At 36.1% G+C, this 19605-nt stretch overlaps 1 protein-coding gene and 1 non-coding gene across 4 annotated transcripts in view; one reads left to right on the plus strand and one right to left on the minus strand.

Moving 5' to 3' along the window:
* Positions 1–19605, minus strand: part of ERC2 (ELKS/RAB6-interacting/CAST family member 2) — a 1176444-nt gene that overhangs the window by 479484 nt on the left and 677355 nt on the right. The window lies entirely within an intron of this gene.
* LOC126014599 (small nucleolar RNA SNORA72) lies at positions 1499–1634 on the plus strand. The gene has a single exon (XR_007497617.1). It is a non-coding gene; the product is annotated as a small nucleolar RNA SNORA72 (small nucleolar RNA).

Genomic DNA, 19605 nt, shown 5'->3' on the forward strand with positions numbered 1-19605 from the left:
AGAATTTGAAGCAAAAGGAGGAAGGAAGAGGAGGAGCAGAATCTTTTCTCATTCACTGCTATGTTCTATCTAGAGAGTGTGAACACTAGTTATACATAAATATTCCTAAGGTATTAGAAATTATAGTTTTCCCCAAACTAGACTACTTGGTTATAAATTTTAGACAATAGAAGACCTGGAACATAATTAAAATTCTTCCTATTAGTAGATGTCATCTAAGTTGAAATTTTCACTCATATTATTTGGATATCCAAGTTCACAGATGGAATGAGACCAGTGACACAGTAAACCCCACGTTTGGGTCAATCCCGAATTATGAGGCACTTATGAAGGGAGTGCTTAAATCTTCAAACCACCAAAAACCCATTCACCTCACTGTGGCAAACGTGTGGTGAGTATTGAAGTCCCGGTGGCATAAAAGAATGAGTATAGTTCACCACGCACCCAATTCATTCCCATAAAATGCTTGGCTTGTCACTCGACTTTTGGTTCATTTTACACAAAATTCCAGCTTTTTGGAAAGACTTACTTTTGGTTTTCCAAATGTTTATTACCTCGCTGACAGATTTTTAGACTCATACTTATAACAAGTAATTTTTCACACCACCAGGACTCCAGAACATAATTCCAGAAGAATGGGGAAAATTTTCCTCTAGCAATTCAGTAAATGTCAAATTGTATGGATTCTAGAATCTATCCAAAAAAGTAGAAATAATTATTAAATTAATAATTATCTTGAAGATGATATTGCGTCATCCAAAGTTATAGTTATTATACATCCCACTCCATACTGTTTATACTATTGACATTTTCTATTTCTCAAATATGATGAGAAATTGGAATCAAATATGATTCCAACCTTACCTATTTGAATATTTCAGTATTCCCGAAAACTTAAATTATCTCTTTCCAGAAATAGTGATTCCTGTTAATCATCAAGCTTCATATAAGTAACATTTCTGCCTCTCTTATATCTAATATGATCTTTTGGTTCATAGCATGTATTAAAGTATGTAATTATTTTCTTCAATTTTTAAAAATAAAATTTATTAATGAGAGTAGGACCTTACCTTCCTTGGCAATATCAAATGACTATTACCTTAAGCAATATGTAGGACAGAGAGAACAGCACTAAATAATTTAAAATATTCATACTAGAAAGGCAACTTATAAAGTTTGATTTGTATTCTATTATTATTTCTTAAATATTTATTTTAATTAAAACACATTAGATTTAGATTTATAGTATAAAGGATGAAGGGTTATGTTAATTAATATTGCTCAAAATTCTACCAATGAAGATAATGTACTTTTTTCTCACTCCATTGACAGTTTTACATTTTTTATCCCAAATAGACCTTCTTTAGTAAATGGATAGTATACCATTACACACTTTCCATCGGAATTTTTGAACATTAAAAATGGCATGCAGATTCTCATGTATTCAAACAACTAATGTTACAATACTAATATTCATTCAATGAAATATTACTCATCCCTGTGAATATTCTCGCTGTTCTGATTTTGCTGTAATCAGGGCAGGCTAACCATTCACTATATTAAGACCATGTATGTGTCCCCAGGCCTAGTTCTTTACCCATCTAGGTCAGGTCTTAGTAATGCTGGTGATAAATATTCTGGAAGCCCTGACTATACGTTTCTAGTTCAACTCATCTAGAAGGGTAGAAGAGCTATTGGGAGACTATGGTAGGGAGGGAATCATTGCTAATTTGAGTTTACCAGTTGCCAATAAATGTAAAATTGCTATGGTTTTTCTTTCTTCTCTAGGTGACTCTGATATTATTAGAAGCATGCCAGAACAGACTGGTGAGAAGTAAATCATGCAACAGTTTTCTGTAATAAAATCAAAGCTTATTTAAAAAAAAAAGAAAAATTACTCATCTATCAAAGTGAGAGAAATACTGACACATTGACAAGCCTGAAAACAATATTTCTGCAAAAATACAATATGGCATGTATTCCATTCATATGAAGTGTCTAGAAGAGGCGAATACATAGGAACATAAAAAAAAATTAATTGTCGCTAAGGAATGAGGACAGGGGACTTAAGCTGGTAGCAATCATTAAGTAGCATAGGCTTCCTTTCCTTTTGGGGTGCTAATATATTCTAAACCTGATTGCAGTGATAGTTCTGTAACTGTAAATACGTTCAAAATAGTGAATGGCATGTTTAAATGGGTAAGTTAGAAGTATATGAAGTATACCTCAAAAAAGTTGTTATACTCAACAATTAAAACATTAAGATATAGGGAAATAAAGATATTTAGTATGTGGATATATCCCCCAAATAAGACAGACAAATGTCTTATGCATACCAATTAGAGGTAAAGTAGATAAAGCTACTTTAAGGAGAAAGTTGGCCAGTCTAATAAAGCTACAATGGCTGAAACATAATATCAAATGTAGTAGATTAGAAAAACTTGGCCACAATAATTTTTTTCTTTTTTTAATATTTTCTTATTTAAATACCTTGGTTACAAACATGATTGTGGTTGGGTTTCAATCATATAAGATGACACCCCCCCATCACCAGTGTAACATTCCCATCACCAGTGACCCAAATATCCCTCCTCCCCTCGCCACCCATACCTCTAGACAGGCTTTCTATTTCCCTCATATATTCTCATTGTTAGGATAGTTCACAATGTAGTTATTTCTCTAGCGAAACTCATCACTCTTTGTGATGAGGTTCATGAGGTGGGCTTTAACGTCCAGCACTCCTCTCTTTCGTCTCTGAAAATTGTTGAGAAATGTCTTTCATTTTTCTTAAAACCCATAGATGAGTGAGACAATGCTTCGTCTTTCTCTTTCTCTCTGACTTATTTCACTCAGCATAATAGATTCCATGTACATCCATGTCTAGGAAAATTTCATGACTTCATCTCTCCTGATGGCTGCATAATATTCCATTGTGTATACATACCACCGTTTCTTTAGCCATTCATCTGTTGAAGGCCATCTTGATTGTTTCCAGAGTCTTGCTATGGCAAATAGTGCTGCAATAAATATAGGTGTAAGGAAGGGGTTTTTGTATTGTATTTTTGTGTTCCATGGGTATATTCCTAGGAGTGGTATAGCTGGATCATATGGGAGCTCGATTTCCAGTTTTTGGAGGAATCCCCATATAGCTCTCCAGAAAGGTTGAAGAAGTCGGCATTCCCATCAGCAGTGGATAAGAGTTCCTGTCTCACTGCATCCCCGCCAACACCGCTCATCATTCTTTGTGATGTGTGCCAATCTCTGGGGTGTGAGGTGGTACCTCATAGTTGTTTTGATTTGCATCTCTCTGATGATTAGTGATGTGGAGCATTTTTTCATGTGCCTTTTGTCCATTTGTATTTCTTCTTTATCAAAGTGTCTGTCCACTTTCTTCTCCCCATTTTTTGATGGGATTAGATGTTTTTTCTTGTAGAGTTCTGTCAGTGCCCTGTATATTTTGAATATTAGCCCCTTATCTGATGGGTATTGGGTAAATAGTTTCTCCCAATCAGTGGGTGGCTCTTGTATCCTGGGCACTATTTCCTTTGAGGTACAGACGCTTCTCAGCTTAATATATTCCCATCTGTTAATCTCTGCTTTCACTTGCTTGGAGAGTGCAGTTTCCTCCTTAAAGATGCCTTTAGTCTGAATGTCATGGAGTGTTATACCTCTATGTTGTTCTATATACCTTATGGTTTCAGTTCTGATATCAAGGACTTTAATCCATTTGGATTTTACCTTCGCACATGATGTTAGCTGGAGGTCTAATTTCACTTTTTTGCAAGTGGCTAGCCACTTGTGCTAACACCACTTGTTGAAGAGGCTTTCTTTGCTCCATTTGGGACTTCTTGTTCCTTTATCAAAGATTAGATGATTGTATGTCTGGGGAGCATTCTCTGAGTTTTCAAATCTATTCCACTGATCTGAGGGTCTGTCTTTATTCCAATACCATGCTGTTTTGATAACTATTGCTTTGTAATACAGTTTAAAGTTGGGGAAAGTAATGCCTCCCATATTCTTTTTCCCAATAATTGCTTTGACTATTCGAGGGTGTTTATTGTTCCAAATTAATTTCAAAAGTGCCTGTTCCACTTCTTTGAAGAATGTCATGGGTATCTTTAGAGGGATCGCATTAAATCTGTACAATGCTTTGGGGAGTATTGCCATTTTAATGATGCTAATCCTGCCAATCCATGAGCAGGGTATGTGTTTCCCATATCCGCATGTCCTCTCTTATTTCTTGGAGCAGAGTTTTATAGTTTTCTTTGTATAGGTCCTTCACATCTTTAGTCAAGTTGACTCCAATATATTTGAGTTTGTGTGGCACTAATGTGAATGGAGTTGTTTTCTTAATGTCCATTTCTCCCCTATTATTATTGGTGTATAGAAAGGCCATTGATTTTTGTGTGTTAATTTTGTAGCCTGCCACCTTGCTATATTATTCTATTATTTCTAGAAGCTTTTTGGTAGAGTCTTTAGGGTTTTCTAAGTAGAGTATCATGTCATCTGCAAACAATGAGAGCTTGACTTCTTCCTTTCCTATCTGGATTCCCTTGATATCTTTTTCTTGCTTGATGGCTATAGGAAGGGCTCCCAGTGCTATGTTAAATAGGAGTGGTGAGAGAGGACAGCCTTGCCTTGGGCTACAATAATTTATAACTCTACTTATCCTTTGACTTTCAACAGCCCTGTGTAAGCAATAGGAGGTAGAAGTGATTTTGTGTGCATTTCAAACCCAAGTGAAAGACTCTCCAATTTGTGCTTCAAGTGATAACCTTGAAAATCCTATGTTCTAAGAAAAAGAGTCTACCATATTGTAGAATAAGAAGCTATATGGCCATCTGAGATGCACTGGCCTATACATGAGTAAGACTAAAACATGTAAGTAAAACCACAATGGAGTTTTGAGATTTTCTAGGAGTCATCATATGATTGTAACCAGATGAGGAAAACCAGAAAAGAATGTTCCTGCTTACCCATAGAATTGTTTAGAACAACATTTGAAGATAGCAAGTTTGTGCTTTTTATATCACATCAGATAACTGATACAAATAGAAATTTAGGGTAGTACAGGCAGGTAGTTCAGTAGTAAAGTAGTAAAGCATGGACCTTCTTGTATGAATGAGAACCTGAGTTTGGTCCCTGACTATGCAAACAAACAAACAAACAAAAACAGAGTAACAATAAGCTATTTTTCTTCACTTCCTCCCCTAGTAACTAGAGAGGTAAAGAATCTGAAGGGAGAGATATAGAGAGGGAAGGAAAGAGGAGAAGAAGACGGGGAGAAGCAAGGAGAGGAGAGAAATGGAGATAGAAAGAATCAGAATAAGGTGTTTGGCTTATCTATAAAATATAGCACAAATTTGGTCTATTTTATTCATATACTTATTTATTGAATAAAATGTAATGAATATAATATTGACTTAATGATAAAGTAATCCAGTTTAAAATATTTAATAATTAGTTTAAATAGAGATAAAAAAAATTTTTTTTGGTTTTTTGGGTCACACCCAGCGGTGCTCAGAGGTTACTCCTGGCTATCTGCTCAGGAAGAGCCCCTGGCAGGCACTGGGGACCATATGGGAAACCGGGATTCGAACCAACCACCTTTGGTCCTGGATCGGCTGCTTGCGAGGCAAACACCGCTGTGCTATCTCTCTGGGCCCAAAAGAAATTTTTAAAATAAAATTTTTAATTGAAGAACCAGCTATTCATGATTTTAGGCATACAATGTCAACACCTTCCTCCAGTGCTCATTTCTTGCCTCTGGTGTCCCCAATTTCCCTTCCCCTTTCGCCTGCACTCCGTTTCCCCTTCCCCCCCTGGCCTATCTCTGTAGCAGACACTTTTCTTCTCTCCGTCTCCCTCCCTCTTTCATTCTCTTAGACACTAAATCAGGAGTCTTCAAACTTCTAAAACAGGGGGGCAGTTCACTGTCCCTCAGACTTTTGTAGGGCCAGATTATAGTCCTCTGGATGCTATTGCCATTCTATCCTTTTTGTTTGTTTGTTTTAATATCCTATGAGTGAATGTGATCTTCTATGTCTATCTCTTGTCCTCTGGTTCATTTCATTCAGCATAATACAAAATTTTAAATCCTTAACTAATTCTATTTCACAAAATGAGAAATAATTATCATGTGCCTTTATTCTAGCTTTTCTATAATAGCAGAAGATAAAGTACATCTGCATTTCATAGAGAGAAGGCTAATCCTTATAGCTGAAACAAATCTTTTGCTATGAATTATGCATAAAAGAGAAATTAAAAAGGCTTTGATATAAAATATAAAAATTGCCATGTATGTACTTCTTTAAGCTATACTTAATATTTCTCTTCATTTAAAACATGTTAAATAACACTCATTGGACATTTCTCTCCTTGTTAAATTCTAACAAAGATAAAATATCCATCCAGAAATATTGTCAGTTACATATCAGCTCAAAGAAATATTTATTCAGAAGTCTTCTCCCCCAAAACATTTCTGTAGTCATTTAGTCTTTAAATTAAATAAATGGAATAGGATTTTCCATCAACTATCCCAGCATATTTCTGATCCATATCATTCAAATCAGCAGCTTTAAGTATATTAAAGCTTAATTTAAATTATTTCTATTACTGGAGGCTAAGTAAGTCTAGTGTTCCTAGAGTTGTGTTTCTAATAAAACCAACTAAAACACTGCTTCACGAAAATATAGCCAAGAAGGATAGGGGAGGTGGGGGGAGAGGAAACACCATAAATATAGTAATTATGGTAAGATAATCAGTGTCTCTATACTGAAAAAAGATGTCCTAAAAATGTCACTTGTGGGTTTTGAGGTCTTAAAACTTTGAAAGAGACTATTTTAAATAGAAAGCCATGGGAATCAAGACATTTGGGATTTTTTTCTGTATTCCCTCCTCTTTCTCTCACTTTTGGGAAAGAGATAATAGAAGTCTTAAAACTCCAAGCAACTTTCTTTCTTCTGCCCAATTTTTTTGCCTTCATTATTATACTAGCTTCAAAACATCCTCATTTTACTGATTTTTTTCTCTTCAGATTTTTCGGGATTATAAATATAATTGCAGGACTATATTCAAGAATTTCTATGTCCTATAGAAGGAAAATCTCATTTAAAATAAACCATTGCCTATTCTTTAATTAAGCCAGCAATATAAACTTAAATGTTGACTCCACTTGGGTTTTTTATTTGTAATAAAAATAATGTAATAATTGTGGTTTAGAATACCATTAATGGTAGGGTTTCATTCATATAATGTTCCAGCAACACACTCTCCACCAGAGTACCTGCTTTCTGCTATCATTGTCTTCGTGTCACCTCATCTTCCATTTTTCCCCCTTCATTTTCTGTTATGGCAACTTCATTCTTCTGTATGAACCCTCTCATGAGTAGGAATTCAACAAACAAGTAAAATGTTGACTCAACTTGTTCTTTTATAAAAATTTTAGTGTACTTTAGGTAAAATGGAAGCAATAATATTAATGCTCATTATTTTGATGTACAAAATAACTACTTATTTATCACCACGAAAACCAAAACCCTCTACTAATCCTACATCATCACTAATATTACTCTTCCTTTTCTCCACCATTCAACTATTAAAAAATTACTGCATGGTCAGCCCACCTTTCAACTTGAATTATTTTTTCAAAGATAAGCAACAGGTTCAGGAAAAATGGTCAACGTGATTAGTCATTAAGGAAATTAAAATAAAACTACTTTAAGACAACACTTCTCCAGGACTGGACAGATAGCATGGAGGTAAAGTATTTGCCTTGCATGCAGAAGGACAATGGTTTGAATCCTCGCATCCCATATGGTCCTCTGAGCCTGCCAGGAGCAATTTCTGAGCATAGAGCCAGAAGTAAACCCTGAGCGCTGTCGGTTGTGACCCAAAAACTGAAAGTATAACATTGTATAAAAAAGTATGTTGTTTTCTTTTTAAAAAATTGCAAACTTTAGGAAAATAAACTTTGGATATCTGATTCAATAAATGAAAACAGAAAATCAGTATTGATTATTCCTAGTCAGGAGTATTACTCATAAGAACCAGAATAAAAACTTCCTAAGTGTCCACTGACCACTTTATGGATGAGCAGATGATAGCAGTATACACGCAAAAGAACACTATCAGTAATAAGATATTAAATCCTGAAATTCAGAGCAATAATTTAGGGATTAAAGCACTTTCCTTAAATACAACAGATATCCATTTAATCCTGCCATACCATATGGTCTCTTTAATCATCTTACTGGAACTCCAGCAGTGATCCTTGAGCACAAAGAGAGAAGTTAAACCCTGACTACTTCTGGGTATAATTCTCCTAAAAAAAAAGTTGAAGCAGGGGGACATATTATGTAACATACATACAATATGGGTGAACTCTAAATATTATGCTAAGGAAAATAAGCCAGACACAAAAGGAAAAATAATGTATGATTTAACTCATATAAGGTACTTAAAGAAGATGTCATCACAGAGACTAAGAAAATGGTGGTTGCCAGAATATGAGGAAAAGGTGGAATTCGAAATAGTTCTGTGAGTACAGTTTTGGTTGAAGAAAGGAAAATGTTCTCTAAAAGGATTGGGAATGTTTGTACATCAATATGAATCCATTTAATGAAACAGAACTACACACTTAAAATGATTAAAATTGTAAATATCATGTTTTATATATATAAGTATATATATTTTTAACACAATAAAAATCACTACCTTAGAAGACAAACACAGAATGGTTTATCATCAGATTGTTTGAACAAAACTATCTCTTTGTCAATTCAGGGTGGGTTGTAAATTAGATAGATCTATGTTATAAATTTCTTTTTTTTACTGACCATTATATCACAGATTAAGTTGTGGTGGCATAAACAACAGTCATTCGTGTTTTTAAACTTTCCAGAAAAGTAGAAATCACTAAGGACAAACAATTCATTTTTCCCCTATGGCAGACCCTGACAGATAGCACCAATCAATCAGCTGCTGTTTTGTTGTTGAGACCCTTGGGACTGCATAATCCTTCCCAACATAGGTTCAGAGAGCCACCAATTTAGTTAGAGCTGTCTGTCAAAATGAAATCAATTTGTCATAGTGGTCTAGATCCTAGCTTCTTAAATTGTGGGTCATGACACCATATGGAGCTGTATAGCTCTATAATTTTTAAATAACTTGTATATTTTATTACCAATAAATTATGTGCAGCGACCTACATATCAAGGGTTGCATAAAATTTTCTTGAGTGAAAAGGAGTTGTAAGTGGAAAAAGTTTCAGAATTCCTGGTCTAGACAGCAATCTAGTTATTTTTACCCAATTTTAAATCACAAACATTAAAATAGTTACCATTAATATGAGAATGTCAGACTAAAGATATAAAATAACAATTTTTCTCCTAATCTCTGTCCACACCTTTACAGTGTCATGACTCTGAAGGTCTGTTGGCTCAGAGCATGAGAAAACTAGTTGAGGCAAGATGTCCTTTGTCAGAGAGAGAGAGTGTGCATTGTAACGGAGAAAACAGGCTAGCATAATTAAATCTATCACAAAGAATGCCTCACTGAAGCATCTATTAGATAATGTATATTTTAATGTGAATGGCAGCGTTTAAGCAAACTATTTATAAAAATAGGTGGGTAAGGGAGTTGGTCTATGAACCTTAATGTTCCAACTACTGTCCTATATATTCTATATTTAGGTCCAATTTTTCTGAGGGCTATTTCTTCTTTTCTCTTATCGATTTTAAAAATTACAGATGAGACCTTACAACTTTTCCCTCCCCCCCCACACACACACACAAACACACAGACACAGATAGACACAAACACACACACAGAGTGAAACCAGATAGTGGTGGAAGAAGGAAAGACCAAAAGATAGAGAAGAAAAACATCAGGTAGAAAGTACTCTATTTTCTACCAACTTCCAACTTCTGTAAAAGTCAGATATATTAGAATATAGTATTCAATTTCATTTAAAGTAAACTCTGCATAGATATGGCCTTAGTACTGGTATTTGAGTTTAACAAATCTAATAACCAATTTGGATATGAGTTGTATTATCATGCTAAGCAATGTACAAAAAGCGATATTCTTAAATCACTCAGGAGATTAGTACAAAGCAGATTAAAAAACACACAGATATTTAATCCGTTGTCATTTATAGCTAATTTTCTCAAGAATAATTAAATAAAATAGGATAAATACAAATTAAGATGGAGCTTGGAAAGTTTGGTCTTGGGACCATAACAATAGCTCACTTATGTTAGGCAAACTAGCTATGGTCTATCTGTTTCCTGTGGCTAGAAAGTTAATCTAAATTCTGTTTCCATACAAAGATAAATCAACAGAATACCTACGTGGTGGTCTTACTTTAAACCAAAATACATCTACTAAAGGGAAGAAAAATATCTTATCACAAGAAGTATTTGATGGTTTGCTTTCATCATTTTGGACTGAAAGATATATAGGTTCTTGATTTAAAGAGATAGGAATACACAGTAGAAAATAGGAAGAAAAGCTGTGATTTTAAAATGGAATTATAATAACACAAAAAATAGGAATTAAGTCAGTCTGAAGAACCAAAGACAACTATGTGGAGCATTGCTATAAAGTGAGAGATTTAAAAAAAAATAGTAGTTAGGGGCGTAAGGTCATTTTAAACATGCAGAGCCACAGAGATCAAAATCCAAGAGAGAGAAAGAACAAAGTATATAGAAGAAGTAGATATGTTCAGTAGGACCCTAAAGATGGTAGCAGGTTCTCGTGCAAAATAAAACTAAGGGGCTAAACCAAGGCAGGGCAATGGAGAATGCTAAATGTACCAAATAGTACAAAGTTTATCTTACATAATGGAAAAAAGAGTTAAAGACATTAAATACCTTAGCAAGTAAAGAATGATCAAAGAGCACAGAGGGAATTGTTAGGAAATAGTTGCATAATTCAAACAAGAGAAGATGAGGGGCCTGGAGAGATAGCATGGAGGTAAGGCCTTGCATGCAGAAGGTCTATGGTTCAAATCCCAGCATCCCATATGGTCCCCTGAGCCTGCCAGGACCAATTTCTGAGTGTAGAACCAGGACTAACCCCTGAGCACTGCCAGGTATGACCTAAAAACCAGAGAGAGAGAGAGAGAGAGAGAGAGAGAGAGAGAGAGAGAGAGAGAGAGAGAGAGAGAGAGAGAGAGAGAAGATGAGAACAAAAGTGAAAAATAGTGAGAGAGGAAGAATAAAAAGAGAAAATTAAAGAAATGGCATAAAATCAGTGGGACCTAGTAATAAATTAGATTCAAAGTAGATGACAACAGGTATGGGAAAAAACTAAAGGTGTCCTTCAGATTACTGGCTTGGTCAAATAAAGAAAAAATTAAATTATCTCCTTATGAAGCTAGACTGCTCCATACCCCAATATTATTTTACTACAACAACAACAACTACAAAAAGGGTATCAAAGTAAAAAGGGTATCAGAAAATGTGGGAAAAGTTCCAAAGAAAAGATATAAGAGCAAAACGAAGTTAGGAAATATTCTCATAACAGGTACTAAAAATCATAATTACATATGTTTAAATAAAAGACCAGAAGAGATGAATAACTATAATAGACTACTCTGAAGTGTGGTTTTTTTACTATACACAGTAGTATATCTATCCTGTTTCAATATTTTGCATTCAAAATACACAGCTATAAAATGTATATTACAGGTGTTTCTGAGTGCTTTATAGCCAACCATTGCCTGAAATGAACACCATGTATCCTGTCATATGTCATCAGACAAAGCATCCTTAAACAGTGTGGACATTTCAGAAAGTAGATATTTCAAATTACCCTCCCACAAAAACATTGGAGTGGTGGGCAACAACTTACCATTTATGATTATTTAATATTTATATTCTTAGACTTTTAGGATATTTTCAAATTGTTTTAAATTAGAGATACATCTAAATAGATGTTATATGTGTATAGTAAAGGAATAACTATTATTGATGGACACCTAAAACACTAACAGTTCAGGGTAACTAGATTAAAAATGGCATATAGGATAGAAAAATTAAAATGTGGTGGAAAAGGGTCAATACTTAGCATAATTGGCCTCTTTGGGGGAAGTACAAAAAAGCACTTTGTCACTAAATTCAAACCAAGAGACTAGCTGCTAACGTCTACGTGTGTTGCCTTAACAGAAGTGTGTTCAATAGCGAACAAGAAGAACTCTACCAATTTAATAACATCCAAGGATTTTATAGAATTCATCAGCAATTTATATAAATTAATCTTATAGATTCCTAGTCTTCCTGTTTGCCAGTCTGAAATGGACCTACATTCCAATGACAGTAAAATAATTGAATACAAGTAAGTTTCAGGTTTGCATGCTAGATTTATCACTAGCTACCCTATTACCTAAAATAACACTTTTTCTTTACTTCCTTATATTTCAGGTCTATATAAAAATTAAAGAAGCTGTACAAAAGACCATCTATGATCCATTTCAACCAGACTTTCCAATGTGATGCATTCTCTCTCACACTTTTCCACAATACTCAGCAAATGTAGGAACTATATCACTGATTTGTTTTTATTGCTTTCTTCCTAGATGAAGATCATGTAATCTTTTTTTTTTATTTAAACACCTTAATTACATACATGATTGTGTTTGGGTTTCAGTCATGTAAAGAACACCACCCATCACCAGTGCAACATTCCCATCACCAATGTCCCAAGTCTCCCTTCTCCCCACCCGACCCCCGCCTGTACTCTAGACAGGCTCTCCATTTTCCTCATACATTCTCGTTATTAGGACAGTTCAAAATGTAGTTATTTCCCTAAATAAACTCATCACTCTTTGTGGTGAGCTTCCTGAGGTGAGCTGGAAGTTCCAGCTCTTTTCTCTTTTGTGTCTGAAAATTATTATTACAAGGGTGTCTCATTTTTCTTAAAACCCATAGATGAGTGAGACCATTCTGCGTTTTTCTCTCTCTCTCTCTCTGACTTATTTCACTCAGCATAATAGATTCCGTGTACATCCATGTATAGGAAAATTTCATGACTTCATCTCTCCTGACAGCTGCATAATATTCCATTGTGTATATGTACCACAGTTTCTTTAGCCATTCGTCTGTTGAAGGGCATCTTGGTTGTTTCCAGAGTCTTGCTATGGTAAATAGTGCTGCAATGAATATAGGTGTAAGGAAGGGGTTTTTGTATTGTATTTTTGTGTTCCTAGGGTATATTCCTAGGAGTGGTATAGCTGGATCGTATGGGAGCTCGATTTCCAGTTTTTGGAGGAATCTCCATATCGCTTTCCATAAAGGTTGAACTAGACGGCATTCCCACCAGCAGTGGATAAGAGTTCCTTTCTCTCCACATCCCCGCCAACACTGTTTATTCTCATTCTTTGTGATGTGTGCCATTCTCTGTGGTGTGAGGTGGTATCTCATCATTGTTTTGATTTGCATCTCTCTGATGATTAGTGATGTGGAACATTTTTTCATGTGTCTTTTGGCCATGTGTATTTCTTCTTTGTCAAAGTGTCTGTTCATTTCTTCTCCCCATTTTTTGATGGGGTTAGATGTTTTTTTTCTTGTAAAGTTCTGTCAGTGCCTTGTATATTTTGGAGATTAGCCCCTTATCTGATGGGTATTGGGTGAATAGTTTCTCCCACTCAGTGGGTGGCTCTTGTATCCTGGGCACTATTTCCTTTGAGGTGCAGAAGCGTCTCAGCTTAATATATTCCCATCTGTTAATCTCTGCTTTCACTTGCTTGGAGAGTGCAGTTTCCTCCTTGAAGATGCCTGTAATGTCCTGGAGTGTTTTGCCTATGTGCTGTTCTATATATCTTATGGTTTGGGGGCTGATATCGAGGTCTTTAATCCATTTGGATTTTACCTTCGTACATGATGTTAGCTGGGGGTCTAAGTTCAATTTTTTGTAAGTGGCTATCCAATTGTGCCAACACCACTTGTTGAAGAGGGAGGCTTTCCCTGCTCCATTTAGGATTTCCTTCTCCTTTATCAAAAATTAGGTGGTTGTATGTCTGGGGAACATTTTCTGAGTATTCAAGCCTATTCCACTGATCTGAGGACCTGTCCTTATTCCAATACCATGCTGTTTGGATACCTATTGCTTTGTAGTACAGTTTAAAGTTGGGGAAAGTAATTCCTCCCATATTCTTTTTCCCAATGATTGCTTTAGCTATTCGAGGGTGTTTATTGTTCCAAATGAATTTCAAAAGTGTCTGATCCACTTCTTTGAAGAATGTCATGGGTATCTTTAGAGGGATGGCATTAAATCTGTATAATGCCTTGGGGAGTATTGCCATTTTGATGATGTTAATCCTGCCAATCCATGAGCAGGGTATGCGTTTCCATTTTTGTGTGTTCTCTCTTATTTCTTGGAGCATAGTTTTATAGTTTTCCTTGTATAGGTCCTTCACATATTTAGTCAAGTTGATTCCAAGATATTTGAGTTTGTGTGGCACTATTGTGAATGGGGTTGTTTTCTTAATGTCCATTTCATCCTTATTACTATTGGTGTATAGAAAGGCCATTGATTTTTGTGTGTTAATTTTGTAGCCTGCCACCTTGCTATATGAGTCTATTGTTTCTAAAAGCTTTTTAATAGAGTCTTTAGGGTTTTCTAAGTAGAGTATCATGTCATCTGCAAACAGTGAGAGCTTGACTTCTTCCTTTCCTATCTGGATTCACTTGATATCCTTTTCTTGCCTAATCGCTATAGCAAGTACTTCCAGTGCTATGTTGAATAGGAGTGGTGAGAGAGGACAGCCTTGTCTTGTGCCAGAATTTAGAGGGAAGGCTTTTAGTTTTTCTCCATTGAGGATAATATTTGCCACTGGCTTGTGGTAGATGGCCTTCACTATATTGAGAAAGGTTCCCTCCATTCCCATCTTGCTGAGAGTTTTGATCAAGAATGGGTATTGGACCTTATCAAATTCTTTCTATGCATCTATTGATATGATCATGTGGTTTTTATTTTTCTTGTTATTGATGTTGTGTATTATGTTGATAGATTTACGGATGTTAAACCAGCCTTGCATTCCTGGGATGAAACCTACTTGATCGTAGTGGATGATCTTTTTAATGAGGCATTGAATCCTATTTGCCAGGATTTTGTTGAGGATCTTTGCATCTGCATTCATCAGTGATATTGGTCTGTAATTTTCTTTTTTGGTAGCATCTCTGTCTGGTTTAGGTATCAAGGTGATGTTGGCTTCATAAAAGCTATTTGGAAGTGTTTCTGTTTGTTCAATTTCATGAAAGAGTCTTGCCAAGATTGGCAGTAGTTCCTCTTGGAAAGTTTGATAGAATTCATTAGTGAATCCATCTGGACCTGGGCTTTTGTTTTTCGGCAGACATTTGATTACTGTTTTAATTTCATCAATGGTGATGGGGGTGTTTAGATATGCTACGTCCTCTTCCTTCAACCGTGGAAGATTATAAGAGTCCAAGAATTTATCCATTTCTTCCAGGTTCTCATTTTTAGTGGCGTAGAGTTTTTCAAAGTAGTTTCTGATTACCCTTTGAATCTCTGTCATATCAGTAGTGATCTCTCCTTTTTCATTCCTGATACGAGTTATCAAGTTTCTCTCTCTCTCTTTCTTTGTTAGGTTTGCCAGTGGTCTATCAATCTTGTTTATTTTTTCAAAGAACCAACTTCTGCTTTTGTTGATCTTTCGGATTGATTTTTGAGTTTCCACTTCGTTGATTTCTGCTCTCAGCTTTGTTATTTCCTTCTGTCTTCCTATTCTTGGGTCCTTTTGTTGAGCATTTTCTAGTTCTATTAGCTGTGTCATTAAGCTACTCAGGTAAGCTCCTTCTTCCTTCCTGATGTGTGCTTGCAAAGCTATAAATTTTCCTCTCGGTACTGCTTTTGCTGTGTCCCATAAGTTCTGATAGTTTGTGTCTTTATTGTCATTTGTTTCCAGGAACCTTTTGATTTCCTCCTTGATTTCATCTCGGACCCACTGGTTATTGAGCATAAGGCTGTTTAACTTCCAGGTGTTAAAGTGTTTCTTCTGAGTCCCTTTGGAGTTCACAAATAATTTCAGAGCCTTGTGGTCAGCGAAGGTAGTCTGCAAAATTTCTATCCTCTTGATCTTATGGAGGTATGTTTTATGTGCCAGCATGTAGTCTATCCTGGAGAATGTCCCATGTACATTGGAGAAGAATGTGTATCCAGGTTTCTGGGAATGGAGTGTCCTATATATATCCACTAGGCCTCTTTCTTCCATTTCACTTTTCAGGTCTAGCATATTCTTGTTGGGTTTCAGTCTGGTTGACCTATCCAGTATTGACAAAGCTGTGTTAAGGTCCCCCACAATTATTGTGTTGTTGTTGATATTATTTTTCAGATTTGTCAACAGTTGTATTAAATATTTTGCTGGCCCCTCATTCGGTGCATATATGTTTAGGAGAGTGAATTCTTCCTGCTCTACATACCCCTTGATTAATATAAAATGTCCGTCTTTGTCCCTTACAACCTTCCTGAGTATAAAGTTTGCATTATCTGATATTAGTATGGCCACTCCAGCTTTTTTATGGGTGTTGTTTGCTTGGATAATTTTTCTCCAGCCTTTTATTTTGAGTCTATGTTTGTTCTGACTATTCAGGTGCGTTTCTTGTAGGCAGCAGAAGGTTGGATTGAGTTTTTTGATCCATTTAGCCACTCTGTGTCTCTTAACTGGTGCATTTAGTCCATTGACGTTGAGAGAAAGAATTGTCCTGGGATTTAACGCCATCTTTATTTCAAAATTTGGTGTGTCTTTTGGGTAGTCTTGTCTTAGATTAGGTCTTTCAGTTTTTCTCTTAAGACTGGTTTTGTGTCTGTGAAGTTTCTGAGCTGTTTTTTGTCTGTGAAACCATGTATTCTTCCGTCAAACCGGAAAGTGAGTTTTGCTGGGTATAGTATTCTGGGTGAAGCATTCATTTCATTCAGTCTTGTCACAATATCCTACCACTGCTTTCTGGCATTGAGTGTTTCTGGTGACAGGTCTGCTGTATATCTCAGGGAAGCTTGCTTGAACTTGATTTCCCCTTTTGATCTTGCTGTTTTCAGAATTCTGTCTCTATCTGTGGGATTTGTCATTGTGACTAGGATGTGTCTTGGGGTGGTTTTTCTGGGGTCTCTTTTGGTTGGTACTCTTCGGGCATGCAGGATTTGATCACATATATTCTTTAGCTCTGGAAGTTTCTCTTTAATGATGTTCTTGACCGTTGATTCTTCCTGGAAATTTTCTTCCTGGGTCTCTGGGACTCCAATGATTCTTAAGTTGTTTCTGTTGATCTTATCATAGACTTCTATTTTCATCTGTTCCCATTCTTTGACTAATTTTTCCATTGTCTGCTCATTTGCTTTAAGTTTTTTGTCCAATCTCTCCTGCTGTATGGAATTGTTATGTATCTCATCTTCCACAGCACCAAGTCTATTCTCACCTTCTGATACCCTGTCCCAGAGCTTATACATTTTGTCATTCACTTCGTTTACTGACTTTTTCAGTCCTGTTAGTTGACATGTTATTTCAGTTTGGAGTTTTGTGATTTCTGTCTTCATATTTTCTTGGTTCTTATTAGTGTTCTGTTCAACTCGATCCATGGTTTCTTGGAGATCTTTGAGCATCTTCCATATTGCTAGTCTAAAGTCCTTATCTGAGAGGTTGATTAGTTGGTTGGCCATTATCTGGTCCTCAGAATTGCCATCTTCATTCTCTATGTCTGATGCTGGCCTGCATTGTTTCCCCATTGTCACACTTGTATTGTGGGTTTTTCTACGTGTTGTGGTGGTATTCATTGTCTATATGATGCAGGCAGCACACTCCTCTGGCTCCTCCCTTTCTGGATGGGCTGACTTGCCTCTAAGGGAGGGGAGTCCTCCGTGGATGAAGCCTCACACTGGGTCAAATCTTAGGCCCGAGCATGCAACAGAGAAGACAGTCCGGAGAGAAATGTTTGCTTCTGTGATATAGCGCCGTTCTTAGTGTGATTTTTCCTTCTTGTTGCAATGGTGTTCTTTCCTTAGAAAGAGTGCATGGCCGTGTAGCGAAGCGGAGCGGCCGTGCTCTGCTGGAGCCTCTTTTTGCCCCACTCGCAAGAGTTTCACGCAAGAGGACAGTAGACAGACATAGACAGGTCACACTCACAGTTTTACACAGTTGGGCCCCACTGGGCCGGTGTACTTTCGCGGATTTTCCCCGCCTGGTGTCACACACAGGGAGCCCAGATCATGTAATCTTGTTGAGTTTTGTTTTTTTTTTGTTTTTTTTTTGTTTGTTTGTTTTTTGTTTTTTGGGCCACACCTGGCAGTGCTCAGGGGTGACTCCTGGCTGTCTGCTCAGAAATAGCTCCTGGCAGGCATGGGGGACCATATGGGACACCGGGATTCGAACCGACCACCTTTGGTCCTGGATTGGCTGCTTGCAAGGCAAACACCGCTGTGCTATCTCTCCGGGCCCTTGTTGAGTTTTTTTTTTCCTAACCCAATCATCAGTACAGTTCCTAGCTTTCAAAAGACGTTAAATAAATATTTCCAAGTAATTAACTACCTCTAGGGAACTTCCCAACTCTTCTTTAAAAATAAAGTTAATTACTAGTTATGTCAGACTCAAAATTCAGATCATTCATTATGGCCCCTGGCAATAACCTATAATTCCGTTCTAAGTTGTATCCCTGTGCTGTTTTTGTTGAGAGATTACTTGGGGATTAGTATCATCAGAAATTTTTCCTAGTTCTCCTGGTAGGCCCTGTGGGATCTTCTTAAAATGTTCCTTAAAATTTTCAGGTTTTTTAAAAAAGAAAATAAAATCCCATTTACAGTTGTCTTAATATATGTTAGTAACTCTACTAAGTTTTAACATGATGCTTTTAAGATGGTAAGTAATAAGGAATTTTAAAAAGTAAGCATAATCTCAAAGTAACTTTTAAAATTAGATCTTGTCTCACCCAACTTCTTTTTCAACTTAAAAACTTTAACAACTATGTCAAAAATGGGGGAAAAGAGATAAACAGATACTTTCATGAAGAGAAAATATCAATGAACAACAGGCATCTGAAAAGAATTCATCATTACTTATTGGTATGTGAAATAAAAATGTTATGAAATATCAACTCACAACCATAATAATGGAGCATAACAAATAGACTGGAAACAAACATCTTCATAGGATTGTGATGTAAATGGAAGCATCTTTTACCATGCAGAAAAAATCATCTAGTACAACCTCTTTGAAAAACATTATAGATATTTCTTAAATAAATAAAAGTAGAACTTAATATGACCCAATTAGAACACTTCTTGGCATCTATACTCAACACACAAAAACATTAATTCAAATATAATAACCTGGAAACCTGGAAATAACTCAAATGTTAAACTACAGGTAAGTAGATAAAAAATTTCTGAATTGGATTGCCTATACCATCTATGCAGACTCACTTCTACCAATCTGATTTTGCTTTCTCAGTCAACCTTCTAGGTCCACTCACTACTAGGTCTACACTCACAATGCTAATTCAACTCACTGCTACTTAAGACAGCTTATAAAAATGCGACATTTCTACATATTAAACATTACATTGTGCACTCTTGTACCTCCTGTCACTGAGTGAG

This window comes from Suncus etruscus, chromosome 7, assembly GCF_024139225.1.
Source record: "Suncus etruscus isolate mSunEtr1 chromosome 7, mSunEtr1.pri.cur, whole genome shotgun sequence".
In the NCBI taxonomy this organism is placed as follows: domain Eukaryota; kingdom Metazoa; phylum Chordata; class Mammalia; order Eulipotyphla; family Soricidae; genus Suncus; species Suncus etruscus.